Consider the following 26,515-nt stretch of genomic DNA (forward strand, 5'->3'; position numbering starts at 1 on the left):
TTAGGTTCTGCTGTGTGTACTGGTGGTTGACTGCCCCCCAGCCCAGAGTGTGCATGGAAAATTGTCTGGCAGCCTCCCTGACAGCAAGCAGTGATAGTGCCCATGAAGGGGACCTTGTTGGGCCCGCCCCTTTCACGGTTATCGCTTCTCGGCCTTTTGGCTAAGATCAAGTGTAGTATCTGTTCTTATCAGTTTAATATCTGATACGTCCCCTATCTGGGGACCATATATTAAATGGATTTTTGAGAACGGGGGCCGATTTCGAAGCTTGCTTCCGTCGCCCTATGCATTGACCCGATATGGCAGTATCTTCGGGTACAGTGCACCACCCCCTTACAGGGTTAAAAAGAAAGATTCCTACTTTCATTGCTACCTGCTTGCTGGCTAGCCAGCTAGCCAGCCCTGTGGGCCTTGCTGCTGCTGCTGCTGCTGCAGCCAAAAAACAAAAGGTGGTGCTGCTGCTGCTTCTGCTTCTGCTTGTGTCTGGCCGCTGTTGGAGCGTCCAGGCACAGGACTTCTGCTGCTGCTGACTAAATGGCCTCCTTAATTGGATCATTTGAGTAGCCAGCACACCTGTGCAGGTAGGGCATGACATGATAGGCAGCTGCCTTGATAGCGGGTGGGTGCTGAATGTTCCTAATTGACAAAATAAGATTAATGCTTATGAAGAAATATAAAATCTCATCCCTTCCCCAATATCGCACCACACCCCTACCCCTTAATTCCCTGGTTGAACTTGATGGACATATGTCTTTTTTCGACCGTACTAACTATGTAACTATGTAACATAACATGGGGGGGGGGGGTCTCCTGGCTGTTCACACAGGTGTGTCATTGCTGTACATTGACCATGCATTGCTTCTGTGGTATTGCAAAGGCAAAGACAAATGCTTCCAGCCATCCATTGCACTAATGGATTGGTCATCAGCTGGCTGTCTATGTCCCGCATCAATATAGACCAAAGTACAGAGGGTTAGGCTATGCTATTGTGCACCTACCTGATGCATCAGAAGGTGCGAGGCCCTTGCTAAATTCTGTGCACAGACTTTGAGATCTATGCTTTAGACTGTATCTAAACCTGCTCCAACATGGACTGACATTCTGGCCTACTTTCAGCCGATGCGACTTGTCTGTCGCTGAACAGTCGCTTTTTATGTATTCAGCACCTATGTATAATGTTGTAAAAATGCTCTAGAAGCTAAAGTCGCAGAAATGTCACACATATTTGGCCTGCAACTTTCTGTGCGACAAATTCAGACAGGAAAAATCAGTATAAATCCTTAGAAAATTATCCCCCAGTGTCTCCATCTGCTGGCGGTATTGAATAAGCATTGCTGCACTGATGGGGTATGCATTAGACGAAAAAAAAGAAGAAAAAGAAGAATAATACGCCCAGAAAAGAGGCGAAAAGGAGAAAAACGTAAAAAAACGTGAAAAAAAAGTAAGAGGAAGAGAAGGGAAAAAAAGGTGGAAATGGGTTTAAAAGTGATTTCGGCGGAGAAATATATATATATATATATATATATATATATATACGCGCACACACACACATATATATAAACGTATTCTCCGTTGAGATATTGCAGCCGCTGCTGTGTCCAGGCCCAGGAGCCTTAGCACTGTGCTGTGATGTCACTCAATACCACTGACATCACTAGGTGTAAACAACATCTCTCCTTTGCTGTGTATGTGACTATGGAGCTGTTTGGTGATGTCGTCTATTATGGCCTTCATAGAAGCAACAGGAGATTGTTGCATCCATCTAGAACCCTCAGAACTACAGTGCTATGATGTCACTCACTTCCACAGGCCTTGCAGAGTGTAAACAACAACAACCCAGCTTTGTTGTGTATGTAACCATAGGGATTTGTGATGTCACCTAGAACCTTCACAGCAGCGACAGCTTTATGAGGAGCATCAGCACTGCTCTGCCTGAGCAGAACCATCACCGCCATAGGTTGTCAAATAACCCGGGTTTAACCCACACAGGTAAGTCCAATGGGGTGCAGGCATGTCCTCTATGCTTACAGCTTCCCGTGGGTGTTGGTTTGATACCGTTTGGGGACAGCCAAGGAGGCATCTGCAGGCAACAAAGGTAGGTGTGTGCTTGTGTGTGTGTTTCCTATGCAGATCCTAAGCCCAGTGTCACATGCAAGTAGGAGGAGTAAGAAGGGTTCCTGGCAAATCCGGGTTATGGATTGCATTTAAAAAGGCCCCGTGGGAGTGCAATGGGCCCCTGTCTTGCTGCTTAGCAATAATGGTATGGGTTTAGGTTCTGCTGTGTGTACTGGTGGTTGACTGCCCCCCAGCCCAGAGTGTGCATGGAAAATTGTCTGGCAGCCTCCCTGACAGCAAGCAGTGATAGTGCCCATGAAGGGGACCTTGTTGGGCCCGCCCCTTTCACGGTTATCGCTTCTCGGCCTTTTGGCTAAGATCAAGTGTAGTATCTGTTCTTATCAGTTTAATATCTGATACGTCCCCTATCTGGGGACCATATATTAAATGGATTTTTGAGAACGGGGGCCGATTTCGAAGCTTGCTTCCGTCGCCCTATGCATTGACCCGATATGGCAGTATCTTCGGGTACAGTGCACCACCCCCTTACAGGGTTAAAAAGAAAGATTCCTACTTTCATTGCTACCTGCTTGCTGGCTAGCCAGCTAGCCAGCCCTGTGGGCCTTGCTGCTGCTGCTGCTGCAGCCAAAAAACAAAAGGTGGTGCTGCTGCTGCTTCTGCTTCTGCTTGTGTCTGGCCGCTGTTGGAGCGTCCAGGCACAGGACTTCTGCTGCTGCTGACTAAATGGCCTCCTTAATTGGATCATTTGAGTAGCCAGCACACCTGTGCAGGTAGGGCATGACATGATAGGCAGCTGCCTTGATAGCGGGTGGGTGCTGAATGTTCCTAATTGACAAAATAAGATTAATGCTTATGAAGAAATATAAAATCTCATCCCTTCCCCAATATCGCGCCACACCCCTACCCCTTAATTCCCTGGTTGAACTTGATGGACATATGTCTTTTTTCGACCGTACTAACTATGTAACTATGTAACATAACATGGGGGGGGGGGGGGTCTCCTGGCTGTTCACACAGGTGTGTCATTGCTGTACATTGACCATGCATTGCTTCTGTGGTATTGCAAAGGCAAAGACAAATGCTTCCAGCCATCCATTGCACTAATGGATTGGTCATCAGCTGGCTGTCTATGTCCCGCATCAATATAGACCAAAGTACAGAGGGTTAGGCTATGCTATTGTGCACCTACCTGATGCATCAGAAGGTGCGAGGCCCTTGCTAAATTCTGTGCACAGACTTTGAGATCTATGCTTTAGACTGTATCTAAACCTGCTCCAACATGGACTGACATTCTGGCCTACTTTCAGCCGATGCGACTTGTCTGTCGCTGAACAGTCGCTTTTTATGTATTCAGCACCTATGTATAATGTTGTAAAAATGCTCTAGAAGCTAAAGTCGCAGAAATGTCACACATATTTGGCCTGCAACTTTCTGTGCGACAAATTCAGACAGGAAAAATCAGTATAAATCCTTAGAAAATTATCCCCCAGTGTCTCCATCTGCTGGCGGTATTGAATAAGCATTGCTGCACTGATGGGGTATGCATTAGACGAAAAAAAAGAAGAAAAAGAAGAATAATACGCCCAGAAAAGAGGCGAAAAGGAGAAAAACGTAAAAAAACGTGAAAAAAAAGTAAGAGGAAGAGAAGGGAAAAAAAGGTGGAAATGGGTTTAAAAGTGATTTCGGCGGAGAAATATATATATATATATATATATATATATATATATATATATATATATACGCGCACACACACACATATATATAAACGTATTCTCCGTTGAGATATTGCAGCCGCTGCTGTGTCCAGGCCCAGGAGCCTTAGCACTGTGCTGTGATGTCACTCAATACCACTGACATCACTAGGTGTAAACAACATCTCTCCTTTGCTGTGTATGTGACTATGGAGCTGTTTGGTGATGTCGTCTATTATGGCCTTCATAGAAGCAACAGGAGATTGTTGCATCCATCTAGAACCCTCAGAACTACAGTGCTATGATGTCACTCACTTCCACAGGCCTTGCAGAGTGTAAACAACAACAACCCAGCTTTGTTGTGTATGTAACCATAGGGATTTGTGATGTCACCTAGAACCTTCACAGCAGCGACAGCTTTATGAGGAGCATCAGCACTGCTCTGCCTGAGCAGAACCATCACCGCCATAGGTTGTCAAATAACCCGGGTTTAACCCACACAGGTAAGTCCAATGGGGTGCAGGCATGTCCTCTATGCTTACAGCTTCCCGTGGGTGTTGGTTTGATACCGTTTGGGGACAGCCAAGGAGGCATCTGCAGGCAACAAAGGTAGGTGTGTGCTTGTGTGTGTGTTTCCTATGCAGATCCTAAGCCCAGTGTCACATGCAAGTAGGAGGAGTAAGAAGGGTTCCTGGCAAATCCGGGTTATGGATTGCATTTAAAAAGGCCCCGTGGGAGTGCAATGGGCCCCTGTCTTGCTGCTTAGCAATAATGGTATGGGTTTAGGTTCTGCTGTGTGTACTGGTGGTTGACTGCCCCCCAGCCCAGAGTGTGCATGGAAAATTGTCTGGCAGCCTCCCTGACAGCAAGCAGTGATAGTGCCCATGAAATGGACCTTGTTGGGCCCGCCCCTTTCACGGTTATCGCTTCTCGGCCTTTTGGCTAAGATCAAGTGTAGTATCTGCTCACTTGGTCTGGTCGGAAGGTGTCTGTGGTACCCCGCTTCTCGGCCTTGGGGGATTGTCTCTCCTTACGGAGGGACTTCACCCCCTTGCTGCTATTGGGGAGCGGGCTTAGTCCACGGACAACGGGTTGCGATCCCCCTGTCTCTGGGACCTTGTGTCTCAGAAGGCATTTTCGGTACGTTGAGCGTTACCTGTAGCTTCGGAAGCACCTAGGGTACCCCCGACCTCTGCCTTGGATAAGGGTTCCGCTTTTATAGCGGGATTCCGAGCCCCTGCTGCTATTGGGGAAGGGGCTTAGTCCCTGGGTGTGGAAGATGCCGTTCTCCTGGGCTTTCCCCTCTGGGGAAATGTCGATGCGAAATACCATCCGCATAGAGGTGTCGGAGAGCCATCGTCAGTTGAAGAACCTCCGCTTCATTGCGGAGGTGATTCTTCTTGACTACTTCCGCCTCAATAGGGAGGACATCCTGTGTCTAAATGACCAGGAAAGCCGTGGCCTGTATACCGTCACCTTCACGGCCACGGCGTGTTGCGATAACATCTATGCAACCTTGTCTGGTGCGGACCAGAGGGACGATCGACTCGACGGTCTTTCGTTCCAGTTCCTCTATGGTGAGGAACATATACCGTTGGTGGTGGCTATGCACAGCCCTCATGTGACCACGGAGGATATAGCCACTTTTCTTCGGCGATACTGCGAAGAGGTGCGATTCGCAAACAAAATCTTGAACTCCGTGCGGTTCTGGAACGGCAAGAGGAAGTTCTGGGTCAAGCTCCGTAAGGATCCCGGTGGTATTGGGGGTCTTTGCCATCCGCCCCCAAATTTTGCCATCGGGAGAGTTCGGGGCTTCCTGTTCTATCCTCAAATGCCTATGTATTGCCGAAATTGCTTGAGGTTTGGCCACACCCAGGAGACCTGCGGCGCGGAGCGTGTGATTCGCTGCAATAGGTGTGGCCAAGAAGGTCACATAGCCTCAAGATGTAGCCATACGATAAGGTGCAACCTCTGCGGAGAGGAAAATCACGATTTTAATTCCTGTCCCCATAAAGCAAAAACTACGATGGGTGGGTCAAGGCTGGGCCCACCCAAAGAGGGGACAGGACAAAAGACGTCCTTTTTTAAGATGCCCAAACCCCAGATGGCAGGTACTGATGGGTCCAGGCCCAAGACCTCTGGTGCTCCATCGGGGGGCCCACCGGTGGTAGTGCTAGGGGGAGGCCATGGGGATTCCACGAAGCCCGGGCGGGTAATCGAGTTTACTGCCCGGGAAATTGAAAGACGTCGATCGACTTCCTACCTGGCTCAAGAGCCCGCCGAAACTTCTGAAGGGGGCTCACCTGTGGCGGGTGGCAGCCGACGGGCCTCGGTGGGGGCAAAGGTGGACCCAAAATTGCAGCATAAGCCAGGTACTGGCTTGGCCCAGGGTCGCCCTGCTCCGGACGAAGAGGCCCCGGTGAAAGCCCGCCGGAAGGGGAGCCAGGTGGCCAGGTCTGAGCCCGGTCCTGTTACTCCGCCTATACAGGACAGGGCCAAGAAGACAAGTGGCGCCAAACCAGGGTTTGCTGCCCCGCCAGCAGTAGACCCGGTGGGTAAAACTGGCCATCGTCGATCGATGGGGAAGTTGGAGCAACAGTCCTCAGCAACGCTTGCTGGGGAACAAGCGATGAAAACTTCCCAAGGTAGCGGCAAAGGTTCCGGAAAAGAGGCCTCACAGGCCCCTGTGCAGCAGTTCCAGTCGTCAAATGATGAAAGAAGACGCAGATCCATCAGCCGGGGGCCAGAGATTACATCGAGTGAGAGCAACACAGAGGATATGGACAGCAGTGTGACATTTAAAAGACAAAGAGAAGAAGAAGAGGAAGACATTCAAAGGAAAGCGGCGTGCCGTAGTTCGGACGAGAGCGAGCTCAGGGTCGGGGCATCATCGATCTCAAGCTCCGACCCTCAGAACATCAAGGAGCTGATGACCCCGCAGGCGGGGGATGACGGTACGCAGCTTATTATTGACTTTGATTCTCCAAGCACTGACTCTCCATAAACTATGCCTATCCCTGTAAAAATTGCCTCACTCAATGTGAGGTCCTTAAAGAGCCCTGATCGCAGGGCTGCTTTATTTTCTTATCTAGAGACATGTGACTTTGACCTTTGCCTGCTACAAGAATGTGGAATCCCTAGTAAAATGGACTATAAAGACTTAAAAGAAGACTGGAAGCTGGGCCCATCCATATGGTCCGGTGCAAATGACTGTCGTTCTGTGGGTGTTGGGCTGCTCTGCCGAGGCCAGTCCTTTTCTATTCATACAGTAACTGAGATTGTGCCTGGCAGAGCTCTTTTAATTCATCTATATTTTAATGGACTTTTAATTCGTGTTTTAAATGTGTATGCCCCTCCTGATAAACAGGATCGGGCAGAACTATTTGAAATTTTACCACTGTTTTGTGTTGGGTCTTCTCCCCTGCTGGTGGGAGGTGATTTTAACTGCATACGTGATGGGGAACACCGGCAGGGTGGGGATATTAATCGTAAAGACCGCACTTCTTACCTGCTTAAAAATTTTATTGATGATTTTAATTTGAAAGATTGCTGGAAGGATCTCTTGCCGGAGGACCCGGGCGCCACATGGTCCAATGGAAGAGTGAGCTCCAGAATCGATTTTATTTTTTCCTCTAGAGCTTTTAAACCCCTGAAATGCACGCTCGAGCAGAATATCTTCTCTGATCATAAGCTCCTCTTGGTGGGCCTGGAGCTAGAGGGGGAGCAAAAAGCAAAAAGGGGCCTCTGGAGATTAAACACCACACTCCTAGAGGACCCTGAGATAAAAGAGGAGTTTGTGCGGACCTACCAGTGCTGGCAATCACAAAGAAAACCCCACGAGCCTATGCTGCACTGGTGGGAGGGCACCAAATCTAAAATCAGATTTTTTTTTATCAAAGCAGGTAAGAAGAAGGCAAAAATGGAAAAGCAGTGGTTTTATGTTCTTAACATGCGTTTAAATGTACTTTTTAAATTGAAAGAAGCTGGTATGGATGTAGAAAATGATATTTTAAACCTTAAAACTGAAATAAAACATGCCATAGAAAAGAAAGGGAAACAAATCATTTTTAACTCACATGTGCAGCACCTGGAGGAGGGCGAGAAATGTTCCCGTTTCTTTTTTAAAAAAGTGATGAATAGGAGGGATATCATCCAAAACCTTGAGGGTGAATCCACTCCAAAAGGCATGTTAGATGCAGTTTTTAACTTCTACCAGCTTCTTTTTAATAAGAAAGATCTTAATCCATCCTTTTTAGAACATGTTCTTAATTCCCTTGATTTTAAGCTAGATGTTTTAGACCAGGAGGTTTTATCCCGTGATCTTAACTTAGTTGAACTTTTATTTGTTTTTAAAAGTTTTTCTAGTGGGAAGGCCCCTGGGGAAGATGGTTTACCCATCGAATTTTATTTAGCTTTTTGGGATATTTTAAAGGATGATATGGTTTTATTGTATAAAGAAACTTTTATTGTTAATGAACTTCCCCCTTCCTGGAGGAGGGGGATTGTATCATTACTTTTTAAAAAAGGTGAAAAGGATATGCTAAAAAATTGGCGCCCCATTACACTTTTAAATGTCGATTATAAAGTTTTAGCCAAGTTATTAGCTGTCCGTTTTAAACCTTTTATTCATAAATTAATTCACCCAAATCAGGTTTGTGGGGTACCTGGAAGGTCTATAGCTGAATCCCTAAATATTTTAAGAGATGTTTTATGGTATTTTAAGGATAGAAATCAAACTGTAGCAATTTTATCCTTAGACTTTGAAAAAGCCTTTGATAGGGTCTCCCATGAATACCTGTTTTTAGTTCTTAAAAAGATGGCAGTGCCTGAAACGATTTTAAGCCGAATCATGCTTTTATACCGATCCTGTTTTAGTCAAGTCTCTGTTAATGGCTTTTTAACCAGCGGTGTTCCTCTTTTATCAGGTGTCAAACAGGGCTGCCCCCTGTCCCCACTCCTTTTTATTTGCGCAATCGAACCACTGATGGCCCTCCTCAGAAAAGACTGGGTAGTAAGAGGCGTACCGATACCTGGTGGAGGAGGGACCCATCTAAAGGTGTTGGGGTACATGGATGATGTCACCATACTGTGCCCGGACTCTCCATCGATGAGGGGGGCATTGAGGAACACCAGCTATTTCTGCGAGGTCTCTGGTTTTAAGCTAAACACAGATAAATGTGACTGTTTTTATATTGGCTCCTGGGATTCATCCATCACCCCAGGAGTCACAATGCAACAGGATCAAATTAAAGTTTTAGGTATTGTTTTTAACCAGGTCAATGATGGGAGCCCTAACTGGGATTCAGCTATAGCTAAGATGGAGAAGAAGATTTTAATGTGGAATCTTAGAAACCTTACCATGGAGGGGAAGATTTTAATAATAAAGATGGTTTTACTCCCTATTATGCTATACATTGCCATGGTATTTCCTCCATCTATTTTATACATTAAAAAAGTAACTAGAATTGTTTTTACCTTTTTATGGGGTTCAAAAATGGAGAAATTAAAGCGTGATTTTATGTACAAAAGTAAAGATAATGGCGGGAAAGATGTTCCTAACCTTTTTACTTTCTTTTACATAAAGTATTTCTGTTTCTGTTTTAAAATTATTAAATCCGATGGCATTTTTAGCTGCTTTTTAAGGTACGCTGCGGGCATGGTTTTTAAAAGATGGTTGCGCATCCCTCTGAACGCTCCGGTGCTTCTGTGTCCCCCAAAACATTATGTGGTGTTGGAAAAGACAGTCAGGCTCCTAGGTCTCCAAGATTTGGAGCCTGACATACTGGGGGACCAGAGAAAGGTATCAAAGGTCCTCAGGCGGAGTGAGGTTACCCTGGCAGTGTCCAATTTCACACAGGCAAGATCCAAAAAGGTATGGCGGAACGTGTACGGGAAGTTTCTGGCGAATGTACACAGGGATCTTGCCTGGGCAATCATCCACCAGTGCCTCCCTACTCGTGAGTTCCAGCACAGGCGAGGACTGGTGGCGAGAGCCAAGTGCCCGAGAGATGGCTGTGGAGTGGACGAAACGGTGCTGCACATATTTTGGAACTGCCCTTTTGCACGGGAGCTTTGGAGGAAGGTAGGCCCACTTTTGAAGTGGGCCTGCGGCCTAAAAGATTTTAATCACGAATGTGTCTTTTACGGTCTTTTTAACTGCCCCAATTTTAAACAGCAGATGATCTGCTGGATGATTATTAATTGTTTTAAAAATGCCATCTGGAAAGTTAGGAACATCTTACTTTTTAAACATGATTTTATTGATGTTAAAAACTGTATAAAGCTGGCCCTGAGTGAGATGTACATCTATTACCTAAGAGACAAGAAACAGTTGGGGGCCAGCGAGGCAGCATCCATGTGGTGTCTGCCTCTATGGAACGAAATAACAGTATAATCAGTTTTTATGATATTTGTATAATGTTTTATCCTGCCATTTTTATTTTTTCTCCTTTTATTACTGGTTTCATTATTTGTATTTTAAAACTTTTGTGAACCTTTTATTATTTTGCATTTTAAATTTTGTATGGTTTCTTATTTATTCAATAAAATTTTGTTGAAACCTTATCTGTTCTTATCAGTTTAATATCTGATACGTCCCCTATCTGGGGACCATATATTAAATGGATTTTTGAGAACGGGGGCCGATTTCGAAGCTTGCTTCCGTCGCCCTATGCATTGACCCGATATGGCAGTATCTTCGGGTACAGTGCACCACCCCCTTACAGGGTTAAAAAGAAAGATTCCTACTTTCATTGCTACCTGCTTGCTGGCTAGCCAGCTAGCCAGCCCTGTGGGCCTTGCTGCTGCTGCTGCTGCAGCCAAAAAACAAAAGGTGGTGCTGCTGCTGCTTCTGCTTCTGCTTGTGTCTGGCCGCTGTTGGAGCGTCCAGGCACAGGACTTCTGCTGCTGCTGACTAAATGGCCTCCTTAATTGGATCATTTGAGTAGCCAGCACACCTGTGCAGGTAGGGCATGACATGATAGGCAGCTGCCTTGATAGCGGGTGGGTGCTGAATGTTCCTAATTGACAAAATAAGATTAATGCTTATGAAGAAATATAAAATCTCATCCCTTCCCCAATATCGCGCCACACCCCTACCCCTTAATTCCCTGGTTGAACTTGATGGACATATGTCTTTTTTCGACCGTACTAACTATGTAACTATGTAACATAACATGGGGGGGGGGGTCTCCTGGCTGTTCACACAGGTGTGTCATTGCTGTACATTGACCATGCATTGCTTCTGTGGTATTGCAAAGGCAAAGACAAATGCTTCCAGCCATCCATTGCACTAATGGATTGGTCATCAGCTGGCTGTCTATGTCCCGCATCAATATAGACCAAAGTACAGAGGGTTAGGCTATGCTATTGTGCACCTACCTGATGCATCAGAAGGTGCGAGGCCCTTGCTAAATTCTGTGCACAGACTTTGAGATCTATGCTTTAGACTGTATCTAAACCTGCTCCAACATGGACTGACATTCTGGCCTACTTTCAGCCGATGCGACTTGTCTGTCGCTGAACAGTCGCTTTTTATGTATTCAGCACCTATGTATAATGTTGTAAAAATGCTCTAGAAGCTAAAGTCGCAGAAATGTCACACATATTTGGCCTGCAACTTTCTGTGCGACAAATTCAGACAGGAAAAATCAGTATAAATCCTTAGAAAATTATCCCCCAGTGTCTCCATCTGCTGGCGGTATTGAATAAGCATTGCTGCACTGATGGGGTATGCATTAGACGAAAAAAAAGAAGAAAAAGAAGAATAATACGCCCAGAAAAGAGGCGAAAAGGAGAAAAACGTAAAAAAACGTGAAAAAAAAGTAAGAGGAAGAGAAGGGAAAAAAAGGTGGAAATGGGTTTAAAAGTGATTTCGGCGGAGAAATATATATATATATATATATATATATATATATATATATATATACGCGCACACACACACATATATATAAACGTATTCTCCGTTGAGATATTGCAGCCGCTGCTGTGTCCAGGCCCAGGAGCCTTAGCACTGTGCTGTGATGTCACTCAATACCACTGACATCACTAGGTGTAAACAACATCTCTCCTTTGCTGTGTATGTGACTATGGAGCTGTTTGGTGATGTCGTCTATTATGGCCTTCATAGAAGCAACAGGAGATTGTTGCATCCATCTAGAACCCTCAGAACTACAGTGCTATGATGTCACTCACTTCCACAGGCCTTGCAGAGTGTAAACAACAACAACCCAGCTTTGTTGTGTATGTAACCATAGGGATTTGTGATGTCACCTAGAACCTTCACAGCAGCGACAGCTTTATGAGGAGCATCAGCACTGCTCTGCCTGAGCAGAACCATCACCGCCATAGGTTGTCAAATAACCCGGGTTTAACCCACACAGGTAAGTCCAATGGGGTGCAGGCATGTCCTCTATGCTTACAGCTTCCCGTGGGTGTTGGTTTGATACCGTTTGGGGACAGCCAAGGAGGCATCTGCAGGCAACAAAGGTAGGTGTGTGCTTGTGTGTGTGTTTCCTATGCAGATCCTAAGCCCAGTGTCACATGCAAGTAGGAGGAGTAAGAAGGGTTCCTGGCAAATCCGGGTTATGGATTGCATTTAAAAAGGCCCCGTGGGAGTGCAATGGGCCCCTGTCTTGCTGCTTAGCAATAATGGTATGGGTTTAGGTTCTGCTGTGTGTACTGGTGGTTGACTGCCCCCCAGCCCAGAGTGTGCATGGAAAATTGTCTGGCAGCCTCCCTGACAGCAAGCAGTGATAGTGCCCATGAAGGGGACCTTGTTGGGCCCGCCCCTTTCACGGTTATCGCTTCTCGGCCTTTTGGCTAAGATCAAGTGTAGTATCTGTTCTTATCAGTTTAATATCTGATACGTCCCCTATCTGGGGACCATATATTAAATGGATTTTTGAGAACGGGGGCCGATTTCGAAGCTTGCTTCCGTCGCCCTATGCATTGACCCGATATGGCAGTATCTTCGGGTACAGTGCACCACCCCCTTACAGGGTTAAAAAGAAAGATTCCTACTTTCATTGCTACCTGCTTGCTGGCTAGCCAGCTAGCCAGCCCTGTGGGCCTTGCTGCTGCTGCTGCTGCAGCCAAAAAACAAAAGGTGGTGCTGCTGCTGCTTCTGCTTCTGCTTGTGTCTGGCCGCTGTTGGAGCGTCCAGGCACAGGACTTCTGCTGCTGCTGACTAAATGGCCTCCTTAATTGGATCATTTGAGTAGCCAGCACACCTGTGCAGGTAGGGCATGACATGATAGGCAGCTGCCTTGATAGCGGGTGGGTGCTGAATGTTCCTAATTGACAAAATAAGATTAATGCTTATGAAGAAATATAAAATCTCATCCCTTCCCCAATATCGCGCCACACCCCTACCCCTTAATTCCCTGGTTGAACTTGATGGACATATGTCTTTTTTCGACCGTACTAACTATGTAACTATGTAACATAACATGGGGGGGGGGGGTCTCCTGGCTGTTCACACAGGTGTGTCATTGCTGTACATTGACCATGCATTGCTTCTGTGGTATTGCAAAGGCAAAGACAAATGCTTCCAGCCATCCATTGCACTAATGGATTGGTCATCAGCTGGCTGTCTATGTCCCGCATCAATATAGACCAAAGTACAGAGGGTTAGGCTATGCTATTGTGCACCTACCTGATGCATCAGAAGGTGCGAGGCCCTTGCTAAATTCTGTGCACAGACTTTGAGATCTATGCTTTAGACTGTATCTAAACCTGCTCCAACATGGACTGACATTCTGGCCTACTTTCAGCCGATGCGACTTGTCTGTCGCTGAACAGTCGCTTTTTATGTATTCAGCACCTATGTATAATGTTGTAAAAATGCTCTAGAAGCTAAAGTCGCAGAAATGTCACACATATTTGGCCTGCAACTTTCTGTGCGACAAATTCAGACAGGAAAAATCAGTATAAATCCTTAGAAAATTATCCCCCAGTGTCTCCATCTGCTGGCGGTATTGAATAAGCATTGCTGCACTGATGGGGTATGCATTAGACGAAAAAAAAGAAGAAAAAGAAGAATAATACGCCCAGAAAAGAGGCGAAAAGGAGAAAAACGTAAAAAAACGTGAAAAAAAAGTAAGAGGAAGAGAAGGGAAAAAAAGGTGGAAATGGGTTTAAAAGTGATTTCGGCGGAGAAATATATATATATATATATATATATATATATATATATATATATATATACGCGCACACACACACATATATATAAACGTATTCTCCGTTGAGATATTGCAGCCGCTGCTGTGTCCAGGCCCAGGAGCCTTAGCACTGTGCTGTGATGTCACTCAATACCACTGACATCACTAGGTGTAAACAACATCTCTCCTTTGCTGTGTATGTGACTATGGAGCTGTTTGGTGATGTCGTCTATTATGGCCTTCATAGAAGCAACAGGAGATTGTTGCATCCATCTAGAACCCTCAGAACTACAGTGCTATGATGTCACTCACTTCCACAGGCCTTGCAGAGTGTAAACAACAACAACCCAGCTTTGTTGTGTATGTAACCATAGGGATTTGTGATGTCACCTAGAACCTTCACAGCAGCGACAGCTTTATGAGGAGCATCAGCACTGCTCTGCCTGAGCAGAACCATCACCGCCATAGGTTGTCAAATAACCCGGGTTTAACCCACACAGGTAAGTCCAATGGGGTGCAGGCATGTCCTCTATGCTTACAGCTTCCCGTGGGTGTTGGTTTGATACCGTTTGGGGACAGCCAAGGAGGCATCTGCAGGCAACAAAGGTAGGTGTGTGCTTGTGTGTGTGTTTCCTATGCAGATCCTAAGCCCAGTGTCACATGCAAGTAGGAGGAGTAAGAAGGGTTCCTGGCAAATCCGGGTTATGGATTGCATTTAAAAAGGCCCCGTGGGAGTGCAATGGGCCCCTGTCTTGCTGCTTAGCAATAATGGTATGGGTTTAGGTTCTGCTGTGTGTACTGGTGGTTGACTGCCCCCCAGCCCAGAGTGTGCATGGAAAATTGTCTGGCAGCCTCCCTGACAGCAAGCAGTGATAGTGCCCATGAAGGGGACCTTGTTGGGCCCGCCCCTTTCACGGTTATCGCTTCTCGGCCTTTTGGCTAAGATCAAGTGTAGTATCTGTTCTTATCAGTTTAATATCTGATACGTCCCCTATCTGGGGACCATATATTAAATGGATTTTTGAGAACGGGGGCCGATTTCGAAGCTTGCTTCCGTCGCCCTATGCATTGACCCGATATGGCAGTATCTTCGGGTACAGTGCACCACCCCCTTACAGGGTTAAAAAGAAAGATTCCTACTTTCATTGCTACCTGCTTGCTGGCTAGCCAGCTAGCCAGCCCTGTGGGCCTTGCTGCTGCTGCTGCTGCAGCCAAAAAACAAAAGGTGGTGCTGCTGCTGCTTCTGCTTCTGCTTGTGTCTGGCCGCTGTTGGAGCGTCCAGGCACAGGACTTCTGCTGCTGCTGACTAAATGGCCTCCTTAATTGGATCATTTGAGTAGCCAGCACACCTGTGCAGGTAGGGCATGACATGATAGGCAGCTGCCTTGATAGCGGGTGGGTGCTGAATGTTCCTAATTGACAAAATAAGATTAATGCTTATGAAGAAATATAAAATCTCATCCCTTCCCCAATATCGCGCCACACCCCTACCCCTTAATTCCCTGGTTGAACTTGATGGACATATGTCTTTTTTCGACCGTACTAACTATGTAACTATGTAACATAACATGGGGGGGGGGGGGTCTCCTGGCTGTTCACACAGGTGTGTCATTGCTGTACATTGACCATGCATTGCTTCTGTGGTATTGCAAAGGCAAAGACAAATGCTTCCAGCCATCCATTGCACTAATGGATTGGTCATCAGCTGGCTGTCTATGTCCCGCATCAATATAGACCAAAGTACAGAGGGTTAGGCTATGCTATTGTGCACCTACCTGATGCATCAGAAGGTGCGAGGCCCTTGCTAAATTCTGTGCACAGACTTTGAGATCTATGCTTTAGACTGTATCTAAACCTGCTCCAACATGGACTGACATTCTGGCCTACTTTCAGCCGATGCGACTTGTCTGTCGCTGAACAGTCGCTTTTTATGTATTCAGCACCTATGTATAATGTTGTAAAAATGCTCTAGAAGCTAAAGTCGCAGAAATGTCACACATATTTGGCCTGCAACTTTCTGTGCGACAAATTCAGACAGGAAAAATCAGTATAAATCCTTAGAAAATTATCCCCCAGTGTCTCCATCTGCTGGCGGTATTGAATAAGCATTGCTGCACTGATGGGGTATGCATTAGACGAAAAAAAAGAAGAAAAAGAAGAATAATACGCCCAGAAAAGAGGCGAAAAGGAGAAAAACGTAAAAAAACGTGAAAAAAAAGTAAGAGGAAGAGAAGGGAAAAAAAGGTGGAAATGGGTTTAAAAGTGATTTCGGCGGAGAAATATATATATATATATATATATATATATATATATATATATATATACGCGCACACACACACATATATATAAACGTATTCTCCGTTGAGATATTGCAGCCGCTGCTGTGTCCAGGCCCAGGAGCCTTAGCACTGTGCTGTGATGTCACTCAATACCACTGACATCACTAGGTGTAAACAACATCTCTCCTTTGCTGTGTATGTGACTATGGAGCTGTTTGGTGATGTCGTCTATTATGGCCTTCATAGAAGCAACAGGAGATTGTTGCATCCATCTAGAACCCTCAGAACTACAGTGCTATGATGTCACTCACTTCCACAGGCCTTGCAGAGTGTAAACAACAACAACCCAGCTTTGTTGTGTATGTAACCATAGGGATTTGTGATGTCACCTAGAACCTTCACAGCAGCGACAGCTTTATGAGGAGCATCAGCACTGCTCTGCCTGAGCAGAACCATCACCGCCATAGGTTGTCAAATAACCCGGGTTTAACCCACACAGGTAAGTCCAATGGGGTGCAGGCATGTCCTCTATGCTTACAGCTTCCCGTGGGTGTTGGTTTGATACCGTTTGGGGACAGCCAAGGAGGCATCTGCAGGCAACAAAGGTAGGTGTGTGCTTGTGTGTGTGTTTCCTATGCAGATCCTAAGCCCAGTGTCACATGCAAGTAGGAGGAGTAAGAAGGGTTCCTGGCAAATCCGGGTTATGGATTGCATTTAAAAAGGCCCCGTGGGAGTGCAATGGGCCCCTGTCTTGCTGCTTAGCAATAATGGTATGGGTTTAGGTTCTGCTGTGTGTACTGGTGGTTGACTGCCCCCCAGCCCAGAGTGTGCATGGAAAATTGTCTGGCAGCCTCCCTGACAGCAAGCAGTGATAGTGCCCATGAAGGGGACCTTGTTGGGCCCGCCCCTTTCACGGTTATCGCTTCTCGGCCTTTTGGCTAAGATCAAGTGTAGTATCTGTTCTTATCAGTTTAATATCTGATACGTCCCCTATCTGGGGACCATATATTAAATGGATTTTTGAGAACGGGGGCCGATTTCGAAGCTTGCTTCCGTCGCCCTATGCATTGACCCGATATGGCAGTATCTTCGGGTACAGTGCACCACCCCCTTACAGGGTTAAAAAGAAAGATTCCTACTTTCATTGCTACCTGCTTGCTGGCTAGCCAGCTAGCCAGCCCTGTGGGCCTTGCTGCTGCTGCTGCTGCAGCCAAAAAACAAAAGGTGGTGCTGCTGCTGCTTCTGCTTCTGCTTGTGTCTGGCCGCTGTTGGAGCGTCCAGGCACAGGACTTCTGCTGCTGCTGACTAAATGGCCTCCTTAATTGGATCATTTGAGTAGCCAGCACACCTGTGCAGGTAGGGCATGACATGATAGGCAGCTGCCTTGATAGCGGGTGGGTGCTGAATGTTCCTAATTGACAAAATAAGATGAATGCTTATGAAGAAATATAAAATCTCATCCCTTCCCCAATATCGCGCCACACCCCTACCCCTTAATTCCCTGGTTGAACTTGATGGACATATGTCTTTTTTCGACCGTACTAACTATGTAACTATGTAACATAACATGGGGGGGGGGGTCTCCTGGCTGTTCACACAGGTGTGTCATTGCTGTACATTGACCATGCATTGCTTCTGTGGTATTGCAAAGGCAAAGACAAATGCTTCCAGCCATCCATTGCACTAATGGATTGGTCATCAGCTGGCTGTCTATGTCCCGCATCAATATAGACCAAAGTACAGAGGGTTAGGCTATGCTATTGTGCACCTACCTGATGCATCAGAAGGTGCGAGGCCCTTGCTAAATTCTGTGTACAGACTTTGAGATCTATGCTTTAGACTGTATCTAAACCTGCTCCAACATGGACTGACATTCTGGCCTACTTTCAGCCGATGCGACTTGTCTGTCGCTGAACAGTCGCTTTTTATGTATTCAGCACCTATGTATAATGTTGTAAAAATGCTCTAGAAGCTAAAGTCGCAGAAATGTCACACATATTTGGCCTGCAACTTTCTGTGCGACAAATTCAGACAGGAAAAATCAGTATAAATCCTTAGAAAATTATCCCCCAGTGTCTCCATCTGCTGGCGGTATTGAATAAGCATTGCTGCACTGATGGGGTATGCATTAGACGAAAAAAAAGAAGAAAAAGAAGAATAATACGCCCAGAAAAGAGGCGAAAAGGAGAAAAACGTAAAAAAACGTGAAAAAAAAGTAAGAGGAAGAGAAGGGAAAAAAAGGTGGAAATGGGTTTAAAAGTGATTTCGGCGGAGAAATATATATATATATATATATATATATATATATATATATATATATATATACGCGCACACACACACATATATATAAACGTATTCTCCGTTGAGATATTGCAGCCGCTGCTGTGTCCAGGCCCAGGAGCCTTAGCACTGTGCTGTGATGTCACTCAATACCACTGACATCACTAGGTGTAAACAACATCTCTCCTTTGCTGTGTATGTGACTATGGAGCTGTTTGGTGATGTCGTCTATTATGGCCTTCATAGAAGCAACAGGAGATTGTTGCATCCATCTAGAACCCTCAGAACTACAGTGCTATGATGTCACTCACTTCCACAGGCCTTGCAGAGTGTAAACAACAACAACCCAGCTTTGTTGTGTATGTAACCATAGGGATTTGTGATGTCACCTAGAACCTTCACAGCAGCGACAGCTTTATGAGGAGCATCAGCACTGCTCTGCCTGAGCAGAACCATCACCGCCATAGGTTGTCAAATAACCCGGGTTTAACCCACACAGGTAAGTCCAATGGGGTGCAGGCATGTCCTCTATGCTTACAGCTTCCCGTGGGTGTTGGTTTGATACCGTTTGGGGACAGCCAAGGAGGCATCTGCAGGCAACAAAGGGAGGTGTGTGCTTGTGTGTGTGTTTCCTATGCAGATCCTAAGCCCAGTGTCACATGCAAGTAGGAGGAGTAAGAAGGGTTCCTGGCAAATCCGGGTTATGGATTGCATTTAAAAAGGCCCCGTGGGAGTGCAATGGGCCCCTGTCTTGCTGCTTAGCAATAATGGTATGGGTTTAGGTTCTGCTGTGTGTACTGGTGGTTGACTGCCCCCCAGCCCAGAGTGTGCATGGAAAATTGTCTGGCAGCCTCCCTGACAGCAAGCAGTGATAGTGCCCATGAAGGGGACCTTGTTGGGCCCGCCCCTTTCACGGTTATCGCTTCTCGGCCTTTTGGCTAAGATCAAGTGTAGTATCTGTTCTTATCAGTTTAATATCTGATACGTCCCCTATCTGGGGACCATATATTAAATGGATTTTTGAGAACGGGGGCCGATTTCGAAGCTTGCTTCCGTCGCCCTATGCATTGACCCGATATGGCAGTATCTTCGGGTACAGTGCACCACCCCCTTACAGGGTTAAAAAGAAAGATTCCTACTTTCATTGCTACCTGCTTGCTGGCTAGCCAGCTAGCCAGCCCTGTGGGCCTTGCTGCTGCTGCTGCTGCAGCCAAAAAACAAAAGGTGGTGCTGCTGCTGCTTCTGCTTCTGCTTGTGTCTGGCCGCTGTTGGAGCGTCCAGGCACAGGACTTCTGCTGCTGCTGACTAAATGGCCTCCTTAATTGGATCATTTGAGTAGCCAGCACACCTGTGCAGGTAGGGCATGACATGATAGGCAGCTGCCTTGATAGCGGGTGGGTGCTGAATGTTCCTAATTGACAAAATAAGATTAATGCTTATGAAGAAATATAAAATCTCATCCCTTCCCCAATATCGCGCCACACCCCTACCCCTTAATTCCCTGGTTGAACTTGATGGACATATGTCTTTTTTCGACCGTACTAACTATGTAACTATGTAACATAACATGGGGGGGGGGGGGTCTCCTGGCTGTTCACACAGGTGTGTCATTGCTGTACATTGACCATGCATTGCTTCTGTGGTATTGCAAAGGCAAAGACAAATGCTTCCAGCCATCCATTGCACTAATGGATTGGTCATCAGCTGGCTGTCTATGTCCCGCATCAATATAGACCAAAGTACAGAGGGTTAGGCTATGCTATTGTGCACCTACCTGATGCATCAGAAGGTGCGAGGCCCTTGCTAAATTCTGTGCACAGACTTTGAGATCTATGCTTTAGACTGTATCTAAACCTGCTCCAACATGGACTGACATTCTGGCCTACTTTCAGCCGATGCGACTTGTCTGTCGCTGAACAGTCGCTTTTTATGTATTCAGCACCTATGTATAATGTTGTAAAAATGCTCTAGAAGCTAAAGTCGCAGAAATGTCACACATATTTGGCCTGCAACTTTCTGTGCGACAAATTCAGACAGGAAAAATCAGTATAAATCCTTAGAAAATTATCCCCCAGTGTCTCCATCTGCTGGCGGTATTGAATAAGCATTGCTGCACTGATGGGGTATGCATTAGACGAAAAAAAAGAAGAAAAAGAAGAATAATACGCCCAGAAAAGAGGCGAAAAGGAGAAAAACGTAAAAAAACGTGAAAAAAAAGTAAGAGGAAGAGAAGGGAAAAAAAGGTGGAAATGGGTTTAAAAGTGATTTCGGCGGAGAAATTATATATATATATATATATATATATATATATATATATATATATATACGCGCACACACACACATATATATAAACGTATTCTCCGTTGAGATATTGCAGCCGCTGCTGTGTCCAGGCCCAGGAGCCTTAGCACTGTGCTGTGATGTCACTCAATACCACTGACATCACTAGGTGTAAACAACATCTCTCCTTTGCTGTGTATGTGACTATGGAGCTGTTTGGTGATGTCGTCTATTATGGCCTTCATAGAAGCAACAGGAGATTGTTGCATCCATCTAGAACCCTCAGAACTACAGTGCTATGATGTCACTCACTTCCACAGGCCTTGCAGAGTGTAAACAACAACAACCCAGCTTTGTTGTGTATGTAACCATAGGGATTTGTGATGTCACCTAGAACCTTCACAGCAGCGACAGCTTTATGAGGAGCATCAGCACTGCTCTGCCTGAGCAGAACCATCACCGCCATAGGTTGTCAAATAACCCGGGTTTAACCCACACAGGTAAGTCCAATGGGGTGCAGGCATGTCCTCTATGCTTACAGCTTCCCGTGGGTGTTGGTTTGATACCGTTTGGGGACAGCCAAGGAGGCATCTGCAGGCAACAAAGGTAGGTGTGTGCTTGTGTGTGTGTTTCCTATGCAGATCCTAAGCCCAGTGTCACATGCAAGTAGGAGGAGTAAGAAGGGTTCCTGGCAAATCCGGGTTATGGATTGCATTTAAAAAGGCCCCGTGGGAGTGCAATGGGCCCCTGTCTTGCTGCTTAGCAATAATGGTATGGGTTTAGGTTCTGCTGTGTGTACTGGTGGTTGACTGCCCCCCAGCCCAGAGTGTGCATGGAAAATTGTCTGGCAGCCTCCCTGACAGCAAGCAGTGATAGTGCCCATGAAGGGGACCTTGTTGGGCCCGCCCCTTTCACGGTTATCGCTTCTCGGCCTTTTGGCTAAGATCAAGTGTAGTATCTGTTCTTATCAGTTTAATATCTGATACGTCCCCTATCTGGGGACCATATATTAAATGGATTTTTGAGAACGGGGGCCGATTTCGAAGCTTGCTTCCGTCGCCCTATGCATTGACCCGATATGGCAGTATCTTCGGGTACAGTGCACCACCCCCTTACAGGGTTAAAAAGAAAGATTCCTACTTTCATTGCTACCTGCTTGCTGGCTAGCCAGCTAGCCAGCCCTGTGGGCCTTGCTGCTGCTGCTGCTGCAGCCAAAAAACAAAAGGTGGTGCTGCTGCTGCTTCTGCTTCTGCTTGTGTCTGGCCGCTGTTGGAGCGTCCAGGCACAGGACTTCTGCTGCTGCTGACTAAATGGCCTCCTTAATTGGATCATTTGAGTAGCCAGCACACCTGTGCAGGTAGGGCATGACATGATAGGCAGCTGCCTTGATAGCGGGTGGGTGCTGAATGTTCCTAATTGACAAAATAAGATTAATGCTTATGAAGAAATATAAAATCTCATCCCTTCCCCAATATCGCGCCACACCCCTACCCCTTAATTCCCTGGTTGAACTTGATGGACATATGTCTTTTTTCGACCGTACTAACTATGTAACTATGTAACATAACATGGGGGGGGGGGGTCTCCTGGCTGTTCACACAGGTGTGTCATTGCTGTACATTGACCATGCATTGCTTCTGTGGTATTGCAAAGGCAAAGACAAATGCTTCCAGCCATCCATTGCACTAATGGATTGGTCATCAGCTGGCTGTCTATGTCCCGCATCAATATAGACCAAAGTACAGAGGGTTAGGCTATGCTATTGTGCACCTACCTGATGCATCAGAAGGTGCGAGGCCTTGCTAAATTCTGTGCACAGACTTTGAGATCTATGCTTTAGACTGTATCTAAACCTGCTCCAACATGGACTGACATTCTGGCCTACTTTCAGCCGATGCGACTTGTCTGTCGCTGAACAGTCGCTTTTTATGTATTCAGCACCTATGTATAATGTTGTAAAAATGCTCTAGAAGCTAAAGTCGCAGAAATGTCACACATATTTGGCCTGCAACTTTCTGTGCGACAAATTCAGACAGGAAAAATCAGTATAAATCCTTAGAAAATTATCCCCCAGTGTCTCCATCTGCTGGCGGTATTGAATAAGCATTGCTGCACTGATGGGGTATGCATTAGACGAAAAAAAAGAAGAAAAAGAAGAATAATACGCCCAGAAAAGAGGCGAAAAGGAGAAAAACGTAAAAAAACGTGAAAAAAAAGTAAGAGGAAGAGAAGGGAAAAAAAGGTGGAAATGGGTTTAAAAGTGATTTCGGCGGAGAAATATATATATATATATATATATATATATATATATATATATATATACGCGCACACACACACATATATATAAACGTATTCTCCGTTGAGATATTGCAGCCGCTGCTGTGTCCAGGCCCAGGAGCCTTAGCACTGTGCTGTGATGTCACTCAATACCACTGACATCACTAGGTGTAAACAACATCTCTCCTTTGCTGTGTATGTGACTATGGAGCTGTTTGGTGATGTCGTCTATTATGGCCTTCATAGAAGCAACAGGAGATTGTTGCATCCATCTAGAACCCTCAGAACTACAGTGCTATGATGTCACTCACTTCCACAGGCCTTGCAGAGTGTAAACAACAACAACCCAGCTTTGTTGTGTATGTAACCATAGGGATTTGTGATGTCACCTAGAACCTTCACAGCAGCGACAGCTTTATGAGGAGCATCAGCACTGCTCTGCCTGAGCAGAACCATCACCGCCATAGGTTGTCAAATAACCCGGGTTTAACCCACACAGGTAAGTCCAATGGGGTGCAGGCATGTCCTCTATGCTTACAGCTTCCCGTGGGTGTTGGTTTGATACCGTTTGGGGACAGCCAAGGAGGCATCTGCAGGCAACAAAGGTAGGTGTGTGCTTGTGTGTGTGTTTCCTATGCAGATCCTAAGCCCAGTGTCACATGCAAGTAGGAGGAGTAAGAAGGGTTCCTGGCAAATCCGGGTTATGGATTGCATTTAAAAAGGCCCCGTGGGAGTGCAATGGGCCCCTGTCTTGCTGCTTAGCAATAATGGTATGGGTTTAGGTTCTGCTGTGTGTACTGGTGGTTGACTGCCCCCCAGCCCAGAGTGTGCATGGAAAATTGTCTGGCAGCCTCCCTGACAGCAAGCAGTGATAGTGCCCATGAAGGGGACCTTGTTGGGCCCGCCCCTTTCACGGTTATCGCTTCTCGGCCTTTTGGCTAAGATCAAGTGTAGTATCTGTTCTTATCAGTTTAATATCTGATACGTCCCCTATCTGGGGACCATATATTAAATGGATTTTTGAGAACGGGGGCCGATTTCGAAGCTTGCTTCCGTCGCCCTATGCATTGACCCGATATGGCAGTATCTTCGGGTACAGTGCACCACCCCCTTACAGGGTTAAAAAGAAAGATTCCTACTTTCATTGCTACCTGCTTGCTGGCTAGCCAGCTAGCCAGCCCTGTGGGCCTTGCTGCTGCTGCTGCTGCAGCCAAAAAACAAAAGGTGGTGCTGCTGCTGCTTCTGCTTCTGCTTGTGTCTGGCCGCTGTTGGAGCGTCCAGGCACAGGACTTCTGCTGCTGCTGACTAAATGGCCTCCTTAATTGGATCATTTGAGTAGCCAGCACACCTGTGCAGGTAGGGCATGACATGATAGGCAGCTGCCTTGATAGCGGGTGGGTGCTGAATGTTCCTAATTGACAAAATAAGATTAATGCTTATGAAGAAATATAAAATCTCATCCCTTCCCCAATATCGCGCCACACCCCTACCCCTTAATTCCCTGGTTGAACTTGATGGACATATGTCTTTTTTCGACCGTACTAACTATGTAACTATGTAACATAACATGGGGGGGGGGGGGTCTCCTGGCTGTTCACACAGGTGTGTCATTGCTGTACATTGACCATGCATTGCTTCTGTGGTATTGCAAAGGCAAAGACAAATGCTTCCAGCCATCCATTGCACTAATGGATTGGTCATCAGCTGGCTGTCTATGTCCCGCATCAATATAGACCAAAGTACAGAGGGTTAGGCTATGCTATTGTGCACCTACCTGATGCATCAGAAGGTGCGAGGCCCTTGCTAAATTCTGTGCACAGACTTTGAGATCTATGCTTTAGACTGTATCTAAACCTGCTCCAACATGGACTGACATTCTGGCCTACTTTCAGCCGATGCGACTTGTCTGTCGCTGAACAGTCGCTTTTTATGTATTCAGCACCTATGTATAATGTTGTAAAAATGCTCTAGAAGCTAAAGTCGCAGAAATGTCACACATATTTGGCCTGCAACTTTCTGTGCGACAAATTCAGACAGGAAAAATCAGTATAAATCCTTAGAAAATTATCCCCCAGTGTCTCCATCTGCTGGCGGTATTGAATAAGCATTGCTGCACTGATGGGGTATGCATTAGACGAAAAAAAAGAAGAAAAAGAAGAATAATACGCCCAGAAAAGAGGCGAAAAGGAGAAAAGGAGAAAAACGTAAAAAAACGTGAAAAAAAAGTAAGAGGAAGAGAAGGGAAAAAAAAGGTGGAAATGGTTTAAAAGTGATTTCGGCGGAGAAATATATATATAGTATATATATATATATATATATATATATATATATACGCCGCACACACACACATATATATAAACGTATTCTCCGTTGAGATATTGCAGCCGCTGCTGTGTCCAGGCCCAGGAGCCTTAGCACTGTGGCTGTGATGTCACTCAATACCACTGACATCACTAGGTGTAAACAACATCTCTCCTTTGCTGTGTATGTTGACTATGGAGCTGTTTGGTGATGTCGTCTATTATGGCCTTCATAGAAGCAACAGGAGATTGTTGCATCCATCTAGAACCCTCAGAACTACAGTGCTATGATGTCACTCACTTCCACAGGCCTTGCAGAGTGTAAACAACAACAACCCAGCTTTGTTGTGTATGTAACCATAGGGATTTGTGATGTCACCTAGAACCTTCACAGCAGCGACAGCTTTATGAGGAGCATCAGCACTGCTCTGCCCTGAGCAGAACCATCACCGCCATAGGTTGTCAAATAACCCGGGTTTAACCCACACAGGTAAGTCCAATGGGGGTGCAGGCATGTCCTCTATGCTTACAGCTTCCCGTGGGTGTTGGTTTGATACCGTTTGGGGACAGCCAAGGAGGCATCTGCAGGCAACAAAAGGTAGGGTCGTGTGCTTGTGTGTGTGTTTCCTATGCAGATCCTAAGCCCAGTGTCACATGCAAGTAGGAGGAGTAAGAAGGGGTTCCTGGCAAATCCGGGTTATGGATTGCATTTAAAAAGGCCCCGTGGGAGTGCAATGGGCCCTCTGTCTTGCTGCTTAGCAATAATGGTATGGGTTTAGGTTCTGCTGTGTGTACTGGTGGTTGACTGCCCCCCAGCCCAGAGTGTGCATGGAAAATTGTCTGGCAGCCTCCCTGACAGCAAGCAGTGATAGTGCCCATGAAGGGGACCTTGTTGGGCCCGCCCCTTTCACGGTTATCGCTTCTCGGCCTTTTGGCTAAGATCAAGTGTAGTATCTGTTCTTATCAGTTTAATATCTGATACGTCCCCTATCTGGGGACCATATATTAAATGGGATTTTTGAGAACGGGGGCCGATTTCGAAGCTTGCTTCCGTCGCCCTATGCATTGACCCGATATGGCAGTATCTTCGGGTACAGTGCACCACCCCCTTACAGGGTTAAAAAGAAAGATTCCTACTTTCATTGCTACCTGCTTGCTGGCTAGCCAGCTAG

The 26,515-nt window shown here is 46.1% G+C and overlaps 10 non-coding genes and 1 pseudogene across 10 annotated transcripts; all 11 read left to right on the plus strand.

Annotated features, from left to right (window-relative positions):
* Positions 1-140: 140 nt before the first annotated feature.
* Positions 141-331, plus strand: LOC130314065 (U2 spliceosomal RNA). The gene has a single exon (XR_008861825.1). It is a non-coding gene; the product is annotated as a U2 spliceosomal RNA (small nuclear RNA).
* Positions 332-2,408: 2,077 nt separating this feature from the next.
* Positions 2,409-2,599, plus strand: LOC130314077 (U2 spliceosomal RNA). Its single transcript, XR_008861835.1, has one exon. It is a non-coding gene; the product is annotated as a U2 spliceosomal RNA (small nuclear RNA).
* Positions 2,600-4,689: 2,090 nt separating this feature from the next.
* On the plus strand, positions 4,690-4,819 carry LOC130314079 (U2 spliceosomal RNA; annotated as a pseudogene).
* A 5,479-nt stretch (positions 4,820-10,298) lies between these two features.
* Positions 10,299-10,484, plus strand: LOC130314076 (U2 spliceosomal RNA). Its single transcript, XR_008861834.1, has one exon. It is a non-coding gene; the product is annotated as a U2 spliceosomal RNA (small nuclear RNA).
* Positions 10,485-12,567: 2,083 nt separating this feature from the next.
* LOC130314081 (U2 spliceosomal RNA) lies at positions 12,568-12,758 on the plus strand. Its single transcript, XR_008861837.1, has one exon. It is a non-coding gene; the product is annotated as a U2 spliceosomal RNA (small nuclear RNA).
* Positions 12,759-14,846: 2,088 nt separating this feature from the next.
* LOC130314082 (U2 spliceosomal RNA) lies at positions 14,847-15,037 on the plus strand. Its single transcript, XR_008861838.1, has one exon. It is a non-coding gene; the product is annotated as a U2 spliceosomal RNA (small nuclear RNA).
* A 2,087-nt stretch (positions 15,038-17,124) lies between these two features.
* Positions 17,125-17,315, plus strand: LOC130314054 (U2 spliceosomal RNA). The gene has a single exon (XR_008861815.1). It is a non-coding gene; the product is annotated as a U2 spliceosomal RNA (small nuclear RNA).
* A 2,089-nt stretch (positions 17,316-19,404) lies between these two features.
* LOC130314055 (U2 spliceosomal RNA) lies at positions 19,405-19,595 on the plus strand. The gene has a single exon (XR_008861816.1). It is a non-coding gene; the product is annotated as a U2 spliceosomal RNA (small nuclear RNA).
* A 2,090-nt stretch (positions 19,596-21,685) lies between these two features.
* Positions 21,686-21,876, plus strand: LOC130314056 (U2 spliceosomal RNA). Its single transcript, XR_008861817.1, has one exon. It is a non-coding gene; the product is annotated as a U2 spliceosomal RNA (small nuclear RNA).
* A 2,085-nt stretch (positions 21,877-23,961) lies between these two features.
* Positions 23,962-24,152, plus strand: LOC130314057 (U2 spliceosomal RNA). Its single transcript, XR_008861818.1, has one exon. It is a non-coding gene; the product is annotated as a U2 spliceosomal RNA (small nuclear RNA).
* A 2,106-nt stretch (positions 24,153-26,258) lies between these two features.
* Positions 26,259-26,450, plus strand: LOC130314072 (U2 spliceosomal RNA). The gene has a single exon (XR_008861832.1). It is a non-coding gene; the product is annotated as a U2 spliceosomal RNA (small nuclear RNA).
* The last annotated feature ends 65 nt before the right edge of the window (positions 26,451-26,515 follow it).

The sequence above is a fragment of the Hyla sarda genome, unplaced genomic scaffold (assembly GCF_029499605.1).
Source record: "Hyla sarda isolate aHylSar1 unplaced genomic scaffold, aHylSar1.hap1 scaffold_1802, whole genome shotgun sequence".
In the NCBI taxonomy this organism is placed as follows: Eukaryota; Metazoa; Chordata; class Amphibia; order Anura; family Hylidae; genus Hyla; species Hyla sarda.